Raw genomic sequence first — 22,344 nt, 5'->3', positions numbered from 1 at the left:
TTAAAGTGTTCATAAAATAAATATCTAACATCATTATAAATTCCTTAATACCTAAATTTAATAATTAATCGTAAGCAAGAAAACTGCACAGGTAATACTAAATAATAAGCTTAAATTTTTCAAGTAGGTAACTCTCATTATTGTTTTACAGTTTATTTTTAAGTGAAACAAACCATATTATAATTATAGAGAATTTTTATATTCGCACAATGAAATATATGTACTGTTTTCATTTAACAAATAATTATTATTTATTATTAAACCATTTTCGATTCTAATAAAATCATATGGTTTTCTACATCGTCGAGTGGGTCGATTGTTTGGGCCCCGCATCGGTTGAAATACGACCTTATGGTGGAGCGAGTTCAGGAGAAATTTTTGAGACTCCATTACTCGAGGTTGCACAGTGGCTTTATCTAACTGGCTTCCTTTTAGTAATGCGTACATACTGTAGTTTAAACCGTAGACGATATTTATGTTTGGCGACTTATTTTTTCTGACTTATACCTGTGTCCTTGATAACTATCTTAGAAACCGAGAGCATCAGTTGTTTGTTCTTCCAAGGTGCAGAACTAACCTGCCGTCGGTAATGCCAATTGGGAGAGCAATAACTTTGATCAACGAAATCACTTCTGATATTGACATATTCCACCTGCATGAGGATGATTATACGTGGACATTGTTTTATAAATACCTAAAATAGGGTCTGCTTAGCTCATTCGATGTACTTCTTTGTATATAATTTATAATTTATGTATTTACACTTTTCAACTGTTTAGTAACTTAATAGGTATATATATATATATTTCTTTAATTATATAATACTGCTTTAATAATAATTCTTTGTTTCTAAATGTCATATTCACTATATGTAAAAATAAAGAAAATTTTAATTTGAATTATCAGTGGCAATATTAAAGTTTTTTGTTTTTAATATTTGACATATTCTTTATAATATTCTTAGATATATATAATTATACATAATATTATATAATAATTAAATAAAATTCTTAATGTATATTCTCATCACATTGTATTAGATTTCATGTTTCGTTATTTCGCCGCTAGATCCACCGCCTCATCTTTATGAGATAAAGTAGGTAAGTATTCTGAGAAGTGGGTTGAAAATCTATTAAATTTACCTCCCTTCTGTCAAATACTTAATTCGTACAATTTTTTGATCCATCGGCTTTTAACAGATTGTAATATAATATAAATTTATTCTAACAGTTTCGGAGAATGTGTCTAAATGATTCAAGTCAAAAAGTTTGTGGTCATATTGTGCAACTGTATTTATTTACTTAAACGTAAACATAATACATTAACAATATAAAATAATTACAAGATAAAAAGAACTTTTTACATACAACGTTTTCAAATTTTTTGTTGAATCATATAAACTTGGCTTGACTAGCTTAAACGATCAAAAAAAATTGTACTTGATAGAAATAATACTGAAATGTCATTTTGTCATTTCAAATTATTGATTTCCATAGTAACGCACGTATATATTAATAATGTAGTTGCTAGGACTCCAGACCTCCTAGTGGATTAGATTACGGATTTCTTCCGAAATAACTTTTCGTATAAAACAGAATTAACTGAAAATGAATTCAATTCTACTGCAAGATGGCTAAAAGTATTAAAAGAATACATTGGCATCGTGTTCTGATATATTCTTAAAGTTGAAATGTCTAGCTAGTCGGAAAGTTAGTTAAAAATCGATTGCAAGATTTGTACCGGATAAACAATCACTGGAAAAATAAGAATACGTGCTAATAAAAATGTTGTAATTAAGTTGTAGTAAGCCATTGCGATACTCCTAACGTTTTTTCATTTTTTTTGTAGATTTTATATTATTTTATAATATGTACTATTTTATAGGGTAATTACAAATATGTGTTTTCAATATAGTCAGTATCTTAATGGCGCGAAGACTCGAAGATCGTTCGGTCACGTTGTTAGATAATATATATATGAAGGAACATCTGTGGATATTCGTGCCCTAGGCCGTCCTATGAGGAGATGGGTGAATAACGTTGAGAGTGACGCAGAAAAACTGAGTAACCGACTAGAGAGGGAGAGTTAGAGATTTCTGGAGAATGGTTGTGTAGTCGGTCATGGACCTGAATGGTATGTAAGTATATTTTTAATAATATGAATAAATAAATAAAAAAATCGGTGTGTGTACTTATGTAAGCGCGTTAGAAGTTTTGGCGTAACAAAACAAAAACAAAACTTGTGATAAACTAGATTCTTTGACTAGCTCTTAATTATCTTGTTAAATTACACACTCAAAAAAGGACCGCTTATTGGAACGCCGTTGGTTTATTTCTATACACTTATATTACTAACTGACGTTTAATCGTTTGTTTACGTAAGGAATTTCAAATGGACGACAATAATAAATTCGCTGCCTAGGCAACGGAACAATTCTAAACTACAATATTATACTGTATAATCGTCACGATTTCAGTATCATATTGTGGCGTAAAGGTAATGCGTTCGGCTGAATACAATCGAGTGCGTTTTTTTTCGTGTGAAAAAATAAATTATGTGTTACATGTCACACGCCAAAAATACACTCTGATCTGATTTCCCAAATGCGCCAAAAAAAGTATAACTTCAATAATAATTATATTCATAAGTGGAAGGTGGTTATTACCTAATTAAAAGAATTTTTGTTATAATATGCTTGAGAACCTTTTCTTGTTTCTTCGTCATGTTCCGGGTAAGACCCATTTATACAAAATTATTGGTTTCACGTTCACGTTGTGTACTCGGAATTTCGTTTTCTTGTAGAACAATTTTAACCTGGAAATACTCTTCAGAAAGAACGCCGAATTCTCATTTTGCTGGTGAGCTCCAGTTACGCCTTGTTGTTTTCAAATGTGTTGTTTCTTAAAAAGTACCTACTTGGTTTTCTCAATAATGATCCGGATATGCAAACAGTATATTAACAGTTAGCTACGGCAATGAAACCCTAATCTACATAATATATTACAATAAATTTGAAAGTCCATAAAACATTTTGGAAAATACACTGAAGTTATTTTATTACATATTTATGATTCACCCAAAAACACTTATATACAGTTCTTGAAACTTAAGTAATCCATATACATAGTTTGTAAATATATTAATCTAGTAGAGTATAATATGTTTCATAATTTTGCATTCCAGCTCTAGGATGAAAATGGTGTAATATTATTATATTCTAAAAATATTTTTTTATATAATATGTAGGTATATCTATGTAATATGTATTCATTTATTACTACATAAATTAATATAAGTAAATATCATTTAATCTAATTTTATGCAAGGTAATCAGGCAAAGAGGTGTACCAGTCTAGTAATAAGTGCAAAAAGTTATATAAAACGTATACTCTAGTATCATTACGTTCCATAACACTGGAAAACTTGAAGGCCTACCATTCTTTGAACGGTTAGCTTCTTGTAAATAGTAGGAATATATGACCAATTAGTATTCCTTTACCATTGTGTTACATGAATCTTTCCACGCCACTACCATGTTTACGTTTCACAAAAGTAGAAACTCCGTTACATAATGGTAATATTATATGATATTATATGAATGAACCTGTTTGAATATTATGAATAGTCAGTTAGTTCATTTATTTGTAGCGTTTCTTTAATGATGGCACTTTCTAGTTGGGATCATTTTTTTCCTTTATAATATTATATTAAAAAGACTGCATGCGTTTTATAAAATACGTTAACCCAAAAAATCACTATTACATTATCATAAGTATAGGGTACCGATTTCAGTCGCCATGTTGGATATCTCTTCCTATGGATTTCGAACAACTTATCTCATTATGTAATTAGTGTTTTAAGATGCAGAAATCTCAAAAGTAATCGATTCGTTGGCCGAATCTTGTAATAATATTTTTAGATACGGAATGAAACTAAGCTTTTACTTATCTATTAAGATAATTATTCTAAGAGGAACAAAGTTAATGCCTCAGGGAAAATTTAACTATCTACGTAATACTATATTAATTATTAAGTTTGTAGTTAATTTCACGACGAAAAGATTTTATTCAAAGGGAACATGAAACTATCGGCTACGTACAATAGGAAAATGAATTAATATTCAGATTAATTCCTAGATTTGCATATTGATTACTTTTGTGACTCCAGGATAGGGTATTTTGGCATCTTTGTGACAGAATATACAACTGGCATTTAACAGTATATTGTATAATATTCATTCCGGAACGGGTGTTTGTAATATTTTCTCCTTCCTCTAATTAATCCCTTTATGGGTAGATGCCGTGTAAAGGTCAAATATTAAAAAAATCACCTTTGTTAAGGATATAGTTATACCTACCTGAATAATTGGCCAATAAAATTGGTAAACTTTGTAGGTAATAATATAATTGGGTAATGTTTATTTTATGTTTTCTTAGCATGAGAAACAACATTTAAGGAATATATATAACTAAATATGTTTTAAATATTTAAGACGTATGATGAAAATATCGTGCGTGTAGTAGGTTTTTTTGATTAAATGAAAATTTTCATTTTTTAGTTAGTTTAATTATTGAGTATGATATTCAAGTACCTATTTTTAAAAAAATGTTAATAATAAGAAGAACGATTTTTTTATTGTCTATTTTATGAAAAAAATATATCGACTATCATAATTACTATTTTAGGGTATTTGAAAAGGAAATAATTCAGTAGTATATTATTAATTATAATGAAACTATATTACTACTGCCATCTGATAATCCTAATACAAGCTAAAATTTGGTAGATTTATTTTTACACAATTGTATATATATTATTATGTATACAAATTATCACTTATTGTGATATCGGCAATAGCATATTGGTAGTATACGCGACTGGTTATTTTCAGGTCGATGATTGAAATCCGTATGCCACCTTTTTTATTTCGCTTGTAATGGACAAAAAACGTGACATCGCTACGTTACAGGTATTTCAGGCGGTTCATGCCAATAAATGTGTTCTACAAAAAGTTACAAGATAACAAATACAGTGAGCATTGCTTAATTATTAGTATAACAATGATAAAATAATATATAAAGCAAAAATAATGATATCATTCTTCAATACTAAGTACCGCGTAAATGCTCTTTTTATGTTGTCCACCTTCTTAACTTTTTTTTTGTTTTTATAATTTAATATGGCACCTTTATTTCATTGCACTTTTTATATTTAAAATTGAACGATGAAATGTATTTGTTATGTATTATATTATTTTACTGTACTGTACCATTTTATTATTATTCTTTGTGCTCCGTTTTCTTTTAAATGTGCACGCACCGTTTATAAATAAATTCAATAGTGATAGCAATGAATTTACCCACCGGCAATTTAAAATAAATTTACGCGATGGCCGAGCAGTTTTCACATCATTACTAGCTATTTGCGCATGATGCAAAGTTTCATTATGCAGATTCTTTTAACGAAAGCTTATAACGATTTTTCCTTTGAATCTGTGTACCAAATACTATTATTATCTGTGATAGATATGTAACGTACTATCCGCTTAGTAAGTCGAGGGTCTCGGGTTTGAATTCCGGGTCTGGTAAAATTCACATTTATAGCATGGACCTAATAAATTGAGCAAATCGCTTACAACCAAGATAAATTTAGCGTTCAAGTCTCAAAGGCATATAAACATATCAGGAGGACATGAGAGAGGGAATGCATAATTATAATGCTTTTTCTAACAGTCTCCGTGTATTTAAAACCACCACTTACTGTCCGACAACAAGATCTCGTCGATAACCGGAAGTCGCTGTAGTCGCATATAGAAGACTTTTCAGTGACAATTAAATAGACCCGATTTTAATAAACTAGTAAATAACGTATTTCATTTAAATTCACCATGAGTTAAGTGACCTAATATAATACATTATTATCGACAAATAAAGTAATTATGTTGAGAAAATATTGTTATGTATGGCTAATTGGCATGACTTTGGGATAGTTCTACATTTTGGAAGAATAAATAACGTAAAATAGTTATCAAAAACACAGATCAATACTATCCACGGATGGCAAAGTTCTCATTTAGATCACGTGTAAGTCGGAGTAATACGTACCAAATAAATCAAGATCTATTCCAACTTTCAGTATATAAGCATGCCCAATTCTAGGGAATGGAAACCTATTTTTATATCCCAGGAGTTTTTTTCATAAAAATCGCTAACACTCTTAGCCATTAGTGCTTACTACAAGCCCTCCTAATAGCAAGTTCACTTGTCTTAATCTTATTTTAATCTTGTAGTAGTTTCAGGATTAGTAGTTTCAAAACATATATACCCAAACATAACACTATCAGTGGCAAATAGTGCCTGTTAGAGGAAGGTAAGCGAGGGATAACAAAAAAAACACAGTAAAGATGTTCAATCATAATTACAAACTCAAACAATATGTACATTTTTTATGGATAATAATTTAGTATTTTTTTTTAATTCATTCATTTAGCCAGGTTTCGAACCTATTATGTTTCATTCGCCATATAATATAATATTATTATATTAGCGATACTATCTCAGAATTATCATTATTTCATAATGCCACCATCTACAGTCAAATTGTTATACCATAAAACTTGCCGTAACAAAATGTTCTATCTTTCGTTCATGATGAAAGGATCTTTCAGTAATAAAATACTATAGGGGCTTTCAAAGAATATTGTATCCACTTTTTACGTGCGTAAATGTTATGTCAAACAATCTGTAGAGTGAAAGCAAAAATAATATACGTGTTCGCGAAGTGACAAACTGTGTTGTGGTATACATAGAAGCTTATAAATAGTCTGCATAGAAAGTATATATTTTTATTATATATAATATATTATATTTTTATGATATCACTATTTTATTTATTTGATTTATTTATTTAAAAAGAGTATTATGGCATTACAGCGATTGGCCAATGCGCCATAATACATAATAAATACAAATCATAAAAATGATTTAATCACAAATAACAACCAATATAATAAGAACGTATAAAAGACAGTATCTGCTTATGTAGATATTATAGTAAAATGATAAATACAATTATAAATTAGGTCCACAAACATTATATAAGTAGTTAATTAAAAATAAATCAACCTTTATGGTGCCATCAAATAAATTAATCACACGATACACAGCATCATGAAACATCAAATCCGTCATGCGACGGGGTATCATGAAGAACCTAGGTAGAGTTACGAGTGATATTGGTGGGAACATGAAAATTAATATTTGCCAGTAGGTATATACGGATTGTAAATGAGCCCACGAAGAAGTAAAAAGATATGCTTTAAAAGAACAATCAGTCTTCGGGTCTTCGACAAGGATTGCATTGATAGTATACCCAGAAGAAAACGAGTCGGAAAATTCATTTCATTATCATTATCATAAGGAAAGAATCCGTATGTCCTTAAGAGGTCATCCATGGACTGAAACCGTATGCGGTTTAGATCCATGTGCCATACTATACTTATGATTTGTGTTCATGAAAATATATTTTCACTAAATTTGTAAGTGTAAGTGTATGGTATAAACGGATATGATCAGATGCTTATAATATACTTTGTGAAAATATATTTCCATGAACAGAAAAGATAAACTTAGTATGGCACACGGTTCGAAACCGCAAACGGTTTCAGTCCATGGATGGCCTATAAGTAGAGAAATTTAAGATATCTATTCTGGACTCGATCCAACTTAAATGTGTGGACGGACTTGTTGGGGATCAGGAGAATAATGCTGGAATATTCAATAATACTCAACACAAATAATACGTATAGGTAATGTACTTAGCACTCCAATTGTGCCATATGGATGAACTACTGTTGGAACAATCAATTTAGGTAGGTATTTCATTTATTTTAAATATTGTATAATTTAAACATGGACAAATATTTTCAATTATTTCAATGTTACGACCACTAATTATCTTATGTTAGTTAGGAGTATTTGACACTGAAACATATCGTCACCATCATGATAGTTATTAATTCATATTTTAAACTTCTAAGCTGATGCATTATTATGGTTTGGATAATTGTTTGACCTAAATAAGCTAGATTAACTTTTGTCAATTTACGAAATTAGCATGATTTTGGGACAGGAAAGGTTAGATCACATATTATCTAGGTAACACATATCTTGGTATTGAATCCGTATACATAATTCGAGATACGCAGTTTTTTGGATTCGTTTATCTTAGATGATAGTATACCTCAGTAGCAAAGGGTGGAGGTAGGCTGTTAAGATCAGCCATAAATGGTGCATATTAAACTTTGTTAGTCATGCATATTTGTTTTTATTTTACCAATACTACAATTATTTACAGATGGTATTGGTTAGTTTTTAAAAATCAATAAAACCATGCCTAACCAAACCATAATAATGTTGGGTCTCTTTCCCACCTTTTAATTCATACTTATTTGTTTTCGCTGGATTAAGAATACATATAACACTATTGGTGGTTCATCTTTTTTAAATTCATTAAGTCCTGCCTAACCAAACTATAATAGATAAAAAAGATTATACTATCTTTAAAACATTCAATGCTATGTATGATTTAATTGAATATTTTAGATATTTTATAGATATACGAGTATTTTTGACTATTATCTATTAATTATGGCTTGGTTTTCGCAAAGTTTAATTGAATTTTCAAAACTAACCAACACCATCTGTAAATTTTAGTCTTATTTTAATGAACACAAATTATATCTACGTATGACTGATAAAGTTTAGTGTACACTATTTATGGCGGATCTGAACAGCCTACCTCCACCCTTCACCACTGAATTGATTCCTATATTAAAAGTCATGGTGTCAGGCCGAGAAGTGGTTGTGGCTCTCACCTCCATAATTTGGTACTTGATTAACATCGACAGCACACTTAATCTATGCAAAACTGGAGAACCTTTTTATCAGTCGACCAACGGCGATAAACAATGCGACCGTAAGATTTGCCCAAGATCTGCCAGTAACTAATCTACAATGTAAATTTATTTCGAAAATGTAACTAACCCAAATTTTGTCCTCGGGTTTCAAGGTTCCCGAACACCCGTTCTGTATCACCGTATTATATAATTGAATCTCAAATTAAGGTTAATAATATATATTCTAAATTCTTTATATTTTTTTTAAATGTGACCACGTGGTAAATTCCTTTTTAATATAATGTAATTTTCATATATTTTTTTTTGTATATAATTTAATTTTAATATAATGTAATAAATCAAAGCATAGAATTCTCAATTGATACTTACTCTGTCGTACATTTAACTTTACTGCAAAAAATATTATAACTCAGTGGCGAGGAGTGGAGGTAGACTGTTAAGATTCGACATAAATGGTGCACATTAAACTTTGTCAGTCACACTTATTTGTTTTCATTGAACAGAGGTAGATGCTGCTGGTTAGTTTTGAAAATTCAATTAAACCCTGCATAAACCAAGCAGTCATAGTTTGGGTATGCTATGGGCGATTCGACAAAAATAGTGCACACTTTTTTAGTCATTCTTATTTGTTTACGTTGAATTAATAATACATATAACAGATGGTGTTAGTTAGTTTTTTTTTTTCAATTCAGTAAGCCCTAACCAAATCATAATTGATAAAAAATATACTTATATTTATAAACTATATTTAATAGATAAACGAATATTTTTTAACTATTATCTACTATGGCTTGGATTAGGCAGGTTTAATTGAATTTTAAAAACTAACAAACGCTATCGACATATTGTAGTCTTATTTCAATGGAAACAAATACGTTTGGCTAACAAAGTTTAGTATTCACTATTTATGTCGGATCTTAATAGCCTACCTACACCCTTCACCACTTTAAAAATAACTATAACATTATTATTAACATGTGTAGTGTAACCTTTATGATTACACTACACATGTTAGTAATAATATGTCTGATGTAATAACAATATAATTATTATAGTTTGATATATAATCACGTTCGGTTAATTATATAAAATATATTATTCTCTCGTGGGCATTCAATGTCCGTTTATCAAAATGAAATTCCCATCTCCATTTTGGTATCAGCTGAGAGGGCAAAATTAATTATCACAAACCGTGCTATATTGCCCTTCCAAGGAAGAAGGCAGTAACTGACTCTCACACACTTTCGAGATAAATGACATACTTTATGTGTTTTTTTTTTTCAAAGTTTTGTACTGTGAATTAATAAAAAAATGTGATATTATTTATCAGTAGAATGTTAAAATATAAACAAAGTAATAATAAACAAGCAGTAACTGCAATAAATAGGTGCAATGAATGCCTTTTTGCTCAGAAATGTGTATCGTTTTAGCAGATGTCCATTTTTTCACTAACGATCTTAACGGTATTTTAGTGATAATAGTGATTTAAAAGTTAACAGAGTATATAATTTTTATTGTGTTAACTGTCAATTTATTATTCATGGTGGGGCTGCATTGTATTATTGATTAATTTAATAAAACGCAAAATTTGTTAGTACTTATTCCACTTTTATTATTTAATAAATCTGGACCGGTTTCGTCCGCCTCAGAGGAACATTTTCAACAAGTTGGACAAGTTGAAAATGTCCCTTTGAGACGGACGAAGCCGGTCCAGATTTATTAAATAATAAAAGTGGAATAAGTAAGTACTATTTTTTTGCGTTTTATTAAATTAATCAATAATAGAATATATAGTTTAAACCCTTGCGGGTTGCTGCCGTTTTCCTTGGAAGGGTCTAGGACGATCGTTAATTTTACAACTGACGCGAAATGACTTAACTTAGATATGACAAAGTGTTGTAAGTACCCGTGATACGAATAATTACTATATGTAAAGTGTGTGCAATATTGTTGTAAAAGAGGTAAAGTTGGTAGAACTTAAACAAACTAATTCAAACTTGCATTATGTACAATGTTGTCATTAGAATGGAAAAAAATAAACTCCGTATTTGATTTATTAGAGAATTATTGCCGACACCAATAAAGATACTGTCGTATTCTTGATTTATTTCATCTAGCGTTGGTGTGTCCTTTGTCTTCCGTATTTACCGTTTACGCTATCAATCATGATCAGTTCTCTTCAAGCTGTCACCCCTTCCAACTTTGCGAATCAGAAGACCAAAAAGAGTTCATCTCGAGTAGGAAGTCTGTCTAGTATCAATAGCTCTAAAAAGTTAAAATTATTACACAATTATATTGTTTTATGTTGTCACGCGTTGAACATGTCCAGGTGGCGGAGAAAAACAGGATGCAAACCACATCTTCTGGGAATGTCCTAAAATGTATACGGAAAGGAAAAAGCTGCTCAAGTCTGTTCAAACAGCAGTTGGGCCCATCGGACCGTCCGACCTAGTCGCCACAAAGACTAATTTTATTGCATTTGGAAAATTTACGGCGTCATACTGCCAACGTGAAGATCTCTTCATTTAAAATGTTCGGCAGTTCTGTATAAGCTTTAATTTTCATTCAAACTTAGGTAACTGCTCCTGAGGCATTCCCAGTCATAAAAATGATGCTTCACATCCAAAGTAGGGTCCCGTGTCGGGTGTGGTGCGGGGCGGATGTGGTTTGGTGAAGCCATTAACATCAATATTTTATTACATGTTCATAATATAGGCAACTAGCTGGATTACCCGGATTTGTTTGAGGTCATTTCGATGAATCCATATCAGTGGTTCTCACGTAAAATTTAACTATGGCCGCACAATTATTGACATTGGCAGTTCTATGGAAACGTCTGGTGGCCGCACCAAATTTCACTTTTGTTGTGATTGAAAAAATTAAAGCTAAATTTTATTTACTCAAAAAATTGATCAATTTATTTAGAGTCAGTCTTAAGCACCAAGGTGCGTGGTTGCAAATAATTGGTACTGAGCGGCTCCGTTTGGGATGAAATGTGAGCAATTAAATATTCATTCTGTCGCAGTACAGCGCTGTGGAAGGCGGCCGCGCATAATCCACGGCTGTACAGAAAAGGCGGGTGGAGAAGGGTGTATATATAGGTCCATTTAATAAAAGACATTTGAAAATTATAGTACATTCTATTAAAACATATCTATTTATTTAAAAATAATGCAAATGGACATTCCTCAATACTCCTTTTTTCTTCTAAGTTCACATCTGTCAACTGGCTTCGATATATGTTTATTTATGAAGTGCATTACACTGAATGATCTTTTACAGTATACAGTAGTAGGAAAAATCGATAATATTAATAAAGCAATTGTTACCAATTCTTTGAATGGACTCGATTCTTGGTGGTATTATTAAAATAGTTTTTAAGTACTTAGTCATGACTCATTTCCAATAACACATATTTAACGTTAGACCAGTCAATTAAATTAAATACTGAACATTATGTTGGTGGCCGCAAAAAAATGCTCTGGTGGCCGCACATAAGAATCACTGATCTATATTCATCCTCAGTAATCATGAGAACTTTATTTATGTCTGGAAAATGTAAAAACTGTATTATAAAATGTTATGATACATCGTTGATCTCTCGGTTAAGCCTTGAAAAATCTTCGGTTGACAATTATTAATAATCATTGTCTGCCAGTACTAAACGTATCAACATACTTTGTTTAAAACTTACCAATAATCCTTTATTGAGAATCATAACATTAATAATTGATTCACTTACCTACTCTTTTATCCTGTTTCTACTTAAACATAAAACAATAATAGGCACTACGATTTATTAGTCTACTAATTATTCACTATCATAAATAATTATAGTCAAAATAAAAATTATTTGACAGAAAATAAAAGAACACCAATTTGAATCCGAATAATAAATGCAACTGTAGAACAAAATCAAATACCGAATTGTGTATCAAAGGTAATATAAACCAAACAAATACAATAATAATATTATTTTTCTATTTTTAACTTATATATTATAACATAATATATAACCTATTTATTGTCAACGTGGAGATATTTTTGCTTTTATCAAAATATATTTATTCAAACCTATTAAACATCATAAACCTATATACCAGTTTTAATGCGTTGTATGTAATATTTATTAATTTTGAGTTAATAGAATTAATCAAGACTATGCAATGTTGGTATGTATATACCAGCTGTAGGGGATCCAGTATGATAATTATTTACGTACCAAAATTGTGCTCATATAGAATTTTATTGTAGATAGACAACCAAGACAGCAGAAAAGCCACCGACGAAACGAAGCATCTGACAAAGGTAGGAAACTGATTCGGACTCTGGTAGCATGTTTATTTTCGATAAAAAAGCTGATCTTTTCAGTTGGAGAGCTTTAAAATTGCTCTGTTTTGAATGGAAATTTTAAGGCGAAAAAAATAGGAAAGGAAGGTTAAAAAAAAGACTCGATTTTCACTTTGGATGGACTTTTGATACAGTATCAAAATCGTGAGATGTTTTGTGTAGCTTTTCCAAAAGCGACCCTAAAGATTCCCCGTACTTAAAAATGTTGTTTAAAAATTAAGAATAAAATCCCTTGGTAAACCACCTTATAAAAAATGTTTTATTGGTATTGTTTGGTATTTTACTATAAGCATTCAAAATTTTACCATCCCTGACCTTAACGGTAAAAAAATCGTATAAAAAATACACTAGCAGATTAATAAAATATTTTCTACTGAAGAGAGTCATAACTACGAAGATTTGTGACAAGTGATACCAAACATTTTTTCCTTGCATAAGTTAACAACAGGGTGGTGTATCTGCTTTTGCCAAAGAGGTACGGATTACGATTCCTGTAATAAGCCATGTTATTATTTGTATGCAAATACGCTTTTATGTTAACGTACATGAGAAATCGCTTGTTGCACATATCTTAAATGTGTTATATCATAAATTAAATTTTGAGAATATTTCGAAAAATAAATAGATTTGCTGGTCCCTACATGTTATTGTTTTCAGTATAAAGCCCTACTCTCGCAAAAGCAGACTGGTGACGTAACAAAGGTTTCGAGCTCGGATTCCGGGTTTAGCAAAATTCACATATTTTGTTTTATGTGTTTGAATTATAGAGGCAATGAAAATAATTACAAGATAAAAAGAACTTTTTATATACAACGTTTTTAAATTTTCTGTTGAATTATTATGCTCAATATGCTTAAACTTGTATTTGATATGAAGTAAATAAAAAACAAACAAATATAGAATACTGAAAATAAATGTCATTTCATTTTGATTTCCATAGTAACGCGCGTATATATTAATAATTTAGTTGCTAGGACCACCATCTTAGCAACCAATAATAGTCTTTTATTTTTTACGGATTTTTCTGAAATAACTTTCCATACAAAACAGAATTAACTGAAAATTAATTTAATTCTGCTTAAAGATGGCTAAAAGTATTAAAAGAATGCATTTGCATCGTGTTCTGATACATATATTCAAAAAGTTTCAAACGTCTAGCTAGTCGGGAAGCTAGTTACAAATCGATTGCAAGATTTGTACTGGACAAACAAGAACACGAGCTAATAAAAACGTTGTAAAGTAATCTCTTATTTGTAAAATATTATAGATATGACTGACCACCTCTAAATATTTTTCATGTATCTAGCAACCATATACCATACAATTTATATTGTATTTACTATTTCATCTATATGTACATATGTATATAGCGCACATGACCTTTTTTCGGCATTCGTCAAGATTTTTTTTTCGCATACATGGAATATAATATTCGTCGGAAACTTGGCAAGGACATCTTATATAAGTTTAAAAAATGACCGCAAGTTACGGTGTACAGACGTCTCAAGAGACTTTCAACCTGACATGTCTTTTCTTTTAACCAACTGACTTCATGCATCTTAGAAGGTTGCAAATATTATCTACAGGGTATATAAGACGTGAGAAGAATCTCAAACAACACGAATTCACGCAGGCACCGGGTTATATTATATTATAACAATAATGTACATTTGTTATTTTAATGGTGCTAAATGTCAATTCTTGGTAGAAACTCGTCGAATAATACAAAATATGTTTTTTGTTCGTTCTTTCCTAATTTTAATTTAATTTTTTTCTGGAATTCTATTTTAAATTGGTGTTTTTTTGTTTGACTTTTATTGCTGCAAGAAATCTTTTCATTTTATTGTTTTGTATGGCTAGATTAAACGGTTACTTTGATATTAAAAACAAAATATTATTATTGTTTTTTTAGGGAAGTTAAATGTAACAAAGCGACTCTGTGTAAAGCCAGGTGATTACGTTTTATGTTTACATCACTATGTTCAATTCTAAGAGGATCATATATGGGCATCCACAGAATGGAAGTTGTATTAACAGATTTTTGTTGTACGAGAAAAGGACACTCGGTCCAATTACACATTGAAAAAAAATAACATGTGAATTTGCCAGACCCGAGATTCGAACTTAGGACCCACGATATTATAAGCCGATACGTTACCGCTCGGCTATCGTGGGTAAGTGCCGGGTACTTTAGCAAGTATTAAATCTGAAGTAAGATGGCAAAACATGATAATTATGTCCGTTTTTTTTCCACAAATGGTGTTATGTATAATTCCAGACTCGTCTCAGTGAGATCTAAAAGATATCAAAATATGTTATGTCTAGGTATTTATAAGTTGGGAAAAATAACCTGTGTCAATATGTGTAATACCATGATAATACCACGCTTACACTTGCATTGATTCATGTAAGAAAATGTATGGGGAAACATGTATTATCCTGCAGTTGGCCAAATTGCGTGCATAAATCAAAAAAAAATTTAAGCTTCCAAATTGTGATGATATTTTCCGCGCAAAAAATATCTGCGCCTGCGCAGTAGAACGATATTGGCGAACCTGCCGGTAAAAAAACGAACTATTCATTTGAGGTTAACTGATTTTCAATACGTCTTGTCAAAATAGTAGTATAAAATGACAACATCGCGTCTCGCTTACTCTTGAAGAATGAGATTGGAGAGACAGTCAGCACTTTTACGTGTAAACAGTTATTGTCATGATAGTTTAAAATAAGACGATTGCCGACAGTAATTCCATGCATGTGTACAGACAGGCGCTATTATGTTCATTGTTTGAATAACTTTCGATGTTTAAAATTGATCTCCAGAACAATAAAAACGTCCATATCATATTTTGTCATCTAGTCGCGTTGGCACGGTCCAAGTACGATCCAAGTACACTTGGACCGAGTGCCATCCAAGTGACAGCTTCATACTAATTATTCCTATCCAAGCTAGCTTGGATGAGTAGGACGCGGTCCAAGTAGCTTGGATAGAAATAATTAGTATGAAGATGTCTCATATGAGTGCACTTGGATGGCACTCCTACTTGGATCATACTTGAACCGTGTCAACGCGCTTTTACTACAGAAATTTAAAAAAAAAACTGGACGTTGCGAGTACTTTATCTACATTATTATAACTTTTTGTATCTAGGCACAACAGTTTTCATATTATCATGTTAAATAATTATTGAACCGTTTTATGCATTCATAGTTTTTAAAATTCTACTGGATGGCTCCTTTAAAATGGGTTCACTAAATAACGACGCGTAACAAAATAGTACTTATAATATGCCCGTATTTTTCACCGCCCGGAAAACGTAAATTGGACTTCGTTGCGTACGAGTTAAATACAGTCGACAGCTTTGCTTACCTCGGTCTCTCGTGAACCAACACAATAATACAATAGAGTAAATTAACAAGAGAATCACATCAGTGAACTAATTCTACTTAGGTCAATTAAGACATGTTTAATTCACACCTACTAATATCGATTAACTAAAAGCACGGCTTCCAAGATACTCATAAACCTCGGAGACCCGGATTCCACGAAGGCAAATTCTTTGAGGTATTTATGGGGCAATAATGTAATAAGTTATGAATCATCTTATGATAACGGCCCACATGCTCAGCGTAGGTCAAAATGTAGCTTTTATGGTATTTTTAGAGAATAGCCCTGGACATTCCTTAAACGTTGTAGATAATCTATTTATATAATTTTGAACCCTTATTATCCTTTATATTTATTTTAAACATTTGATGACTGCATAAAGTATTTTTATTACATAAAATAGTATTCTTTTAAACCTCTCGCTCTAATGTTGCAATGTGCAATGCTTCATACCAATGTGCAATGGTATGAAGATTTTTTAGATTTATTAATTTGTAAACGCATTTATAAAACCATTAGCAAAATAAATATTAACATTATATAGTGAAATATTTACGATAAAAAAATTATACTTAATAACGGTGATTGCCAATAAGCGGCCCTCATTCTGAGGTGTAATTTAACAAGATAATTAAAATAGTAATAGTAAATAATATTAATAAATACGGAATGAAGTAACAAGATAATTTTATACCAGCGGCACTCCATTTTAACTTCCTACCAATAAAAAAAACAAATAATTTGGATAGTTCGATGAACCAAAGAATCACTTTTATTTATTTTGTGAACCTGATTCTTAATCACCACACCAGAGCTAGTCGAAGAATCTAGGTTATCACAAGTTTTGTTTTTGTTTTGTTACGCCACGAAGTATAACTTCTAACGCGCGTACATAAGTACACACATCGATTTATATTCAATTGAATAAGTCACAAGATGTAATTATGTAGCATTCGTTAATTAAATAATATACATAATTTGGGTCCCGTATAAAGCATATTATTATATTAGAAAATATTATTTGAAAAAATACTAGCACAAAGTGGGACAGAAATTGACTTAAAGGAGAGACAATCGGAGGATAAATCTGGTCATCCAGCTATACATTAGAGATAAAAAAAACGTAGTAAATCTAGACTAGACTAAAGACGCTTAAAATTCTGAAGAAGTACCTGACAATGCATTGCATATATTATGTGGGATACGTGGTGTTAGTTTGGAGAAGCTTTATCCAGCAGTGGATTGATCTGAGCTGATGAGTGATGACAATAATGCCATATGTATAGAATACCTACTACAATTTGAAATAGATTTCTAGCCATCCGAAGATTATTCGATTGACAGAATAATTGGGTTCATTTTGAATATATAGCACGTTTGATACGGAAAGGAAAGGATACACATAACGAGAGAATATATAGTTTTCAGCAACAAATTGAACATATTAAATGAAGTATTATTTTGGGTTATCTAAATAATTTCTATGGTGTTTAATCGAATATTAATAAATATAGACTGTTTCTTGAAATTAAAAGATTTTATTTAATGATTTTTGATGTGTATAAATGTTTTGAAAAAATACGTAATTTAAACTGATCGCTTAATTTTATATCGTCAGTGAGTTTTTGAAGTTTCATTAAATTAGAGTGTCGTTGTCATTAGTGTGTACCTATTCATTAGAAGTAATATCGAATTATCTTCTTATTTCTCGTAAGTATACCCGACAAGTGTGTTCTTTCTAACAGATCTCCACAACCTACCTCTTTCCAAAAGTCACCCTTCGCCACTGATATATACCTTTAAGCTACGTTCATTATTAATATTTAATAGCTTAATATTTACTTATGACAAACATACGTACTTTTACCAAAAGGTAGAACGAATTAAATCCATGCACCGGATATTAATGCTCATTTCAACAAAAAATGTATAACTTATGTAGTTGTACATGAATAGCACATATATTATTATAATGTCATTAATATCATCATTTGCGATCGTCGATTTGATCGAAGACCTCAAATTGTCTTTATTTCGTACCTTTTTGCCGCCACATACTTCCGCTAAATCAAATCAATTCGTATATTCAACGGCTATGGGGGCTAAGTGCCTATTAGGTTTCTAACACTTTATGGTGATACAATATATCCACTGCTTATCCACTCGCTGAGTGCCATGTCTTATGTACTTATTTCATTCAGAGGTCGAAATGGAAAAATTGCATTAGATGGAAAAAAGCCCTAAATCCAACCCCTGAAAAGAACAAACGTCATCATGTAGCAAACTTTAAATACTGCAATAGTGTTTACATTATATTAATATATACCCATTAGCCAATATATGTATAGTGTTGTATTCAAGTAAAATGGTTTTTACACATTCATTTTTTTCAAAATGGATTTGAAGTTAAGAGGTTATTTTTGTGTATCATTTCACAACACTGCATATCAAAAATACCATAGATATTAACGTAGGTATCTATAATATACAAAAATTAGTATGACATTATATTATATATTATAATGACATAAGATTATAATCTTAAAAATAAAATAGTAAAAAAATCACCCGCAATAATAATAATAATTTATTTATTTAATAAAACAACATATTGTAGACAATTTAAGACGTTCACAACATGAGATTTACATTGCAATAAATATTACCCGCTATAAGAGATGAAGAAAAAAAAAAACATAAACAGTTTTATACAGTAAAATAAAGTTTTAGTAAATAAAGTAAATAAAAAAATAAAACAGAACGCAGATAAGGTGGATCATTGAAAATATTTATATTTTTAGGGAGCGCATTGACTAGTCTTTCACCCCTTGCTAATAGTGCTTGACTTGAAGAAACCGTTCTGACCCAGAATAGGTCATAGCTACGCGACCACGAAAGCAATTGACAGGCGCATATAAATTTAAATTCTTTAAGACGCCAGGATTGGAAACCATCCCTGGTGATTGCGGGAAAAAATGTCTCAAGAGCAGAAGTAACTTACGAGATTCAAGAGAGTCAAAAGTAATCATTTGACGAATTATTGAAAGGAAAATAATTATATGCTCTAAAATAATCTTGTATGAAACCTCATGAGGACCTAATAAAATATTACAATCTGTATGATATATTATTGAAGCAGAATAAATCCTTGATATACAAGATGTGAATGGAGAAGTTGGCTTTTTTTTGGTTATTAAATAATACTATATCATTTAACTACATCTGATCACAATTAATTTGTTCATTTTGAGAAATATAGGCAATTTAATGTAAAAAAAGCTTTATAGCCTTTCATCTCATAATTAACTACTATATAGTTAAGGTTTCTTTTAAAGAGGGCTGTATAATAATTATATTATGTAGTTTATAATAAATTATGTGGATAAAGTATATACTGTAATTGTGTTTCATTTTTTTTACATACGTATTGTGATCCAAAAAGTCGGCGTTTTTTGCCTACGACTCCTTTATTTTCTAAGCAGCTACAGTGTAATTACGGTCAGTTTGTGAAAAACATTGGAACTAATCAACATAAAAGTGTGCTATTACATATTTATTTATTTACCTAATGAGATGACAATCTACGTTAAAAAGATACGTAACAAAAATATAAAAACATTGCAACTAATCACCATAAAAATTTACCGATATATTTTAATTTATGTACACAAAAAACGTAAGATGTCAATTTCCGTTTAAAAACCACATGATATTTTATAATATATGAACGGTGTTTAGCAATAATCAATTAAACGACAATTTTCAATTTTTGTGATGTTCCCAAAGATGGTAAACCGTTATATGGTTTCCTCAAACACTCCTGTGAAGGGCAGGATTATACCGATGATTTTGATGGATATGTAATATATTATTCTTTGGATCTTGACATAGAAAATAATAAAGATGAGTCAAAAAAAATCAGCACATACCTAATAATTACATACTTTATTTAGCCATTAGCTTTTTTGTATACATAAAATTTAATTACTTGCTTTTTATTTTTATTGAGTACTTACTGACTTTTTTCCTTTGTTATCAACTTAAATAATAACCAAATTAATGAAAAATAAAAAAATACCTACTGTTTTTATGGAGAGTAAAATAATATACTTATTATAAATTTAAATATTGAAAATTGATCTGGAGTACATATCTAGACATTCTGAAATTTATCATAAATTGGTATGAATATAATAATAATGTAGAATCAGTTAACTCAATCATAGTTGGTCACATAATTTGTTAATGCGTAATTATTACAATCTGACTTTTTTCAATGAAATTCAATATCATTTGATATTAGTATCATCAATTACAATATTAGTCACAAAATAACAAAATACTACAATTATTATACTAATTCCATGAAAAACAGTATTATTAAAAAAGAATTCAAAATGGAAATTATAGATACCTGATATCGTGATAAAACAAAATATATTTAAACTTGAAATGCATATAACACAAATATCAAATTTTGGTAGATAAATTATTAAGCAGGGAACTCAGAAATAATGGGAACTGAAATACATAACGGGTAAGGCGATAGCAGGTAACCGACTAACATGCGGCGTATTGAATATAGCCTATCGGTATTCTATTTATTATCTGTGCTGTGTGATTAAGTAATGCTAAACGCTGTACATATAAGTAGATACATTATTATTATTGCCATAATGTTAAAATATTTTATGTTGAAAAAAATAGCGTATTTTGATGAACCAAAAAAATATAGTAAGTATAAAGAAAATGGTAGTGTTTACGATTGATGTAATTTGACAGATGTGATAAAAAAGATTTCCCTATAACTGAACGACATTATAAATTACATTTTGTAAAATGTAGAAAATCTACAAATACTGGTATAATAAGTAAAAAAAATGATTGATTTTTCACCTAGCACCGTTAAAACATGTATGATTTCCAACATACAAAGACGTCATGAGGCACAATTTTACAACAAATAATACACACCATTCATTGTTACGTAAACCACTTTATTGTTGTGAATAATTCAAAGAAAATAGAAGTCACACAACATTTTACAACGTTTTTCTTAGCTCGTATTCTTATTTGTCCGGTGGTTCTCTGTCCGGTACAAATCTTGCAATCGATTTTTAACTATATTCCCGACTAGCTAGACATTTGAAACTTTTAGAATATATCAGAATACGATGCCAATGCACTTTTTTAATACTTTTAGCCAAGTAGAATTGAATTTGTTTTCAGTTAAATCTGTTTTGTATGAAAAGTTATTTCGGAAGAAATTCGTAATCCAATCCACTATTATTGGTTGCTAGGGGTCTGGGGTCCTAGCAACTAAATTAATAATATATACTTGCGTTACTATGGAAATCAATATGAATCTAAAAATTTCATTTCAGTATTATTTCTATCAAGTACAATTTTTTTGGATCGTTTAAGCTAGTCAAGTCAAGTTTATATGATTCAAAAGAAAATTTAAAAACGTCGTATGTAAAAAGCTCTTTTTATCTTGTTATTATTTACCTATAAGTAGCAATATTATCAAATTCGTGAAATCTTCGTTTCTGTTGTGTTGCCATATTCTGCGCCCTTAAATAAATTGAATCGCAAATCGTTACCTATTATAAACATTGTATTTTGAATAATAAGTATGTACAAAGCATGCTTTATGATGTAATTAATTATTGCGCAAAGTGGGTAAGCA

This window comes from Rhyacophila brunnea, unplaced genomic scaffold, assembly GCF_057557595.1.
Source record: "Rhyacophila brunnea isolate RB1 unplaced genomic scaffold, BYU_Rbru_1.0 scaffold_3, whole genome shotgun sequence".
NCBI lineage: Eukaryota > Metazoa > Arthropoda > Insecta > Trichoptera > Rhyacophilidae > Rhyacophila > Rhyacophila brunnea.
This window is presented reverse-complemented; position numbering follows the sequence as displayed.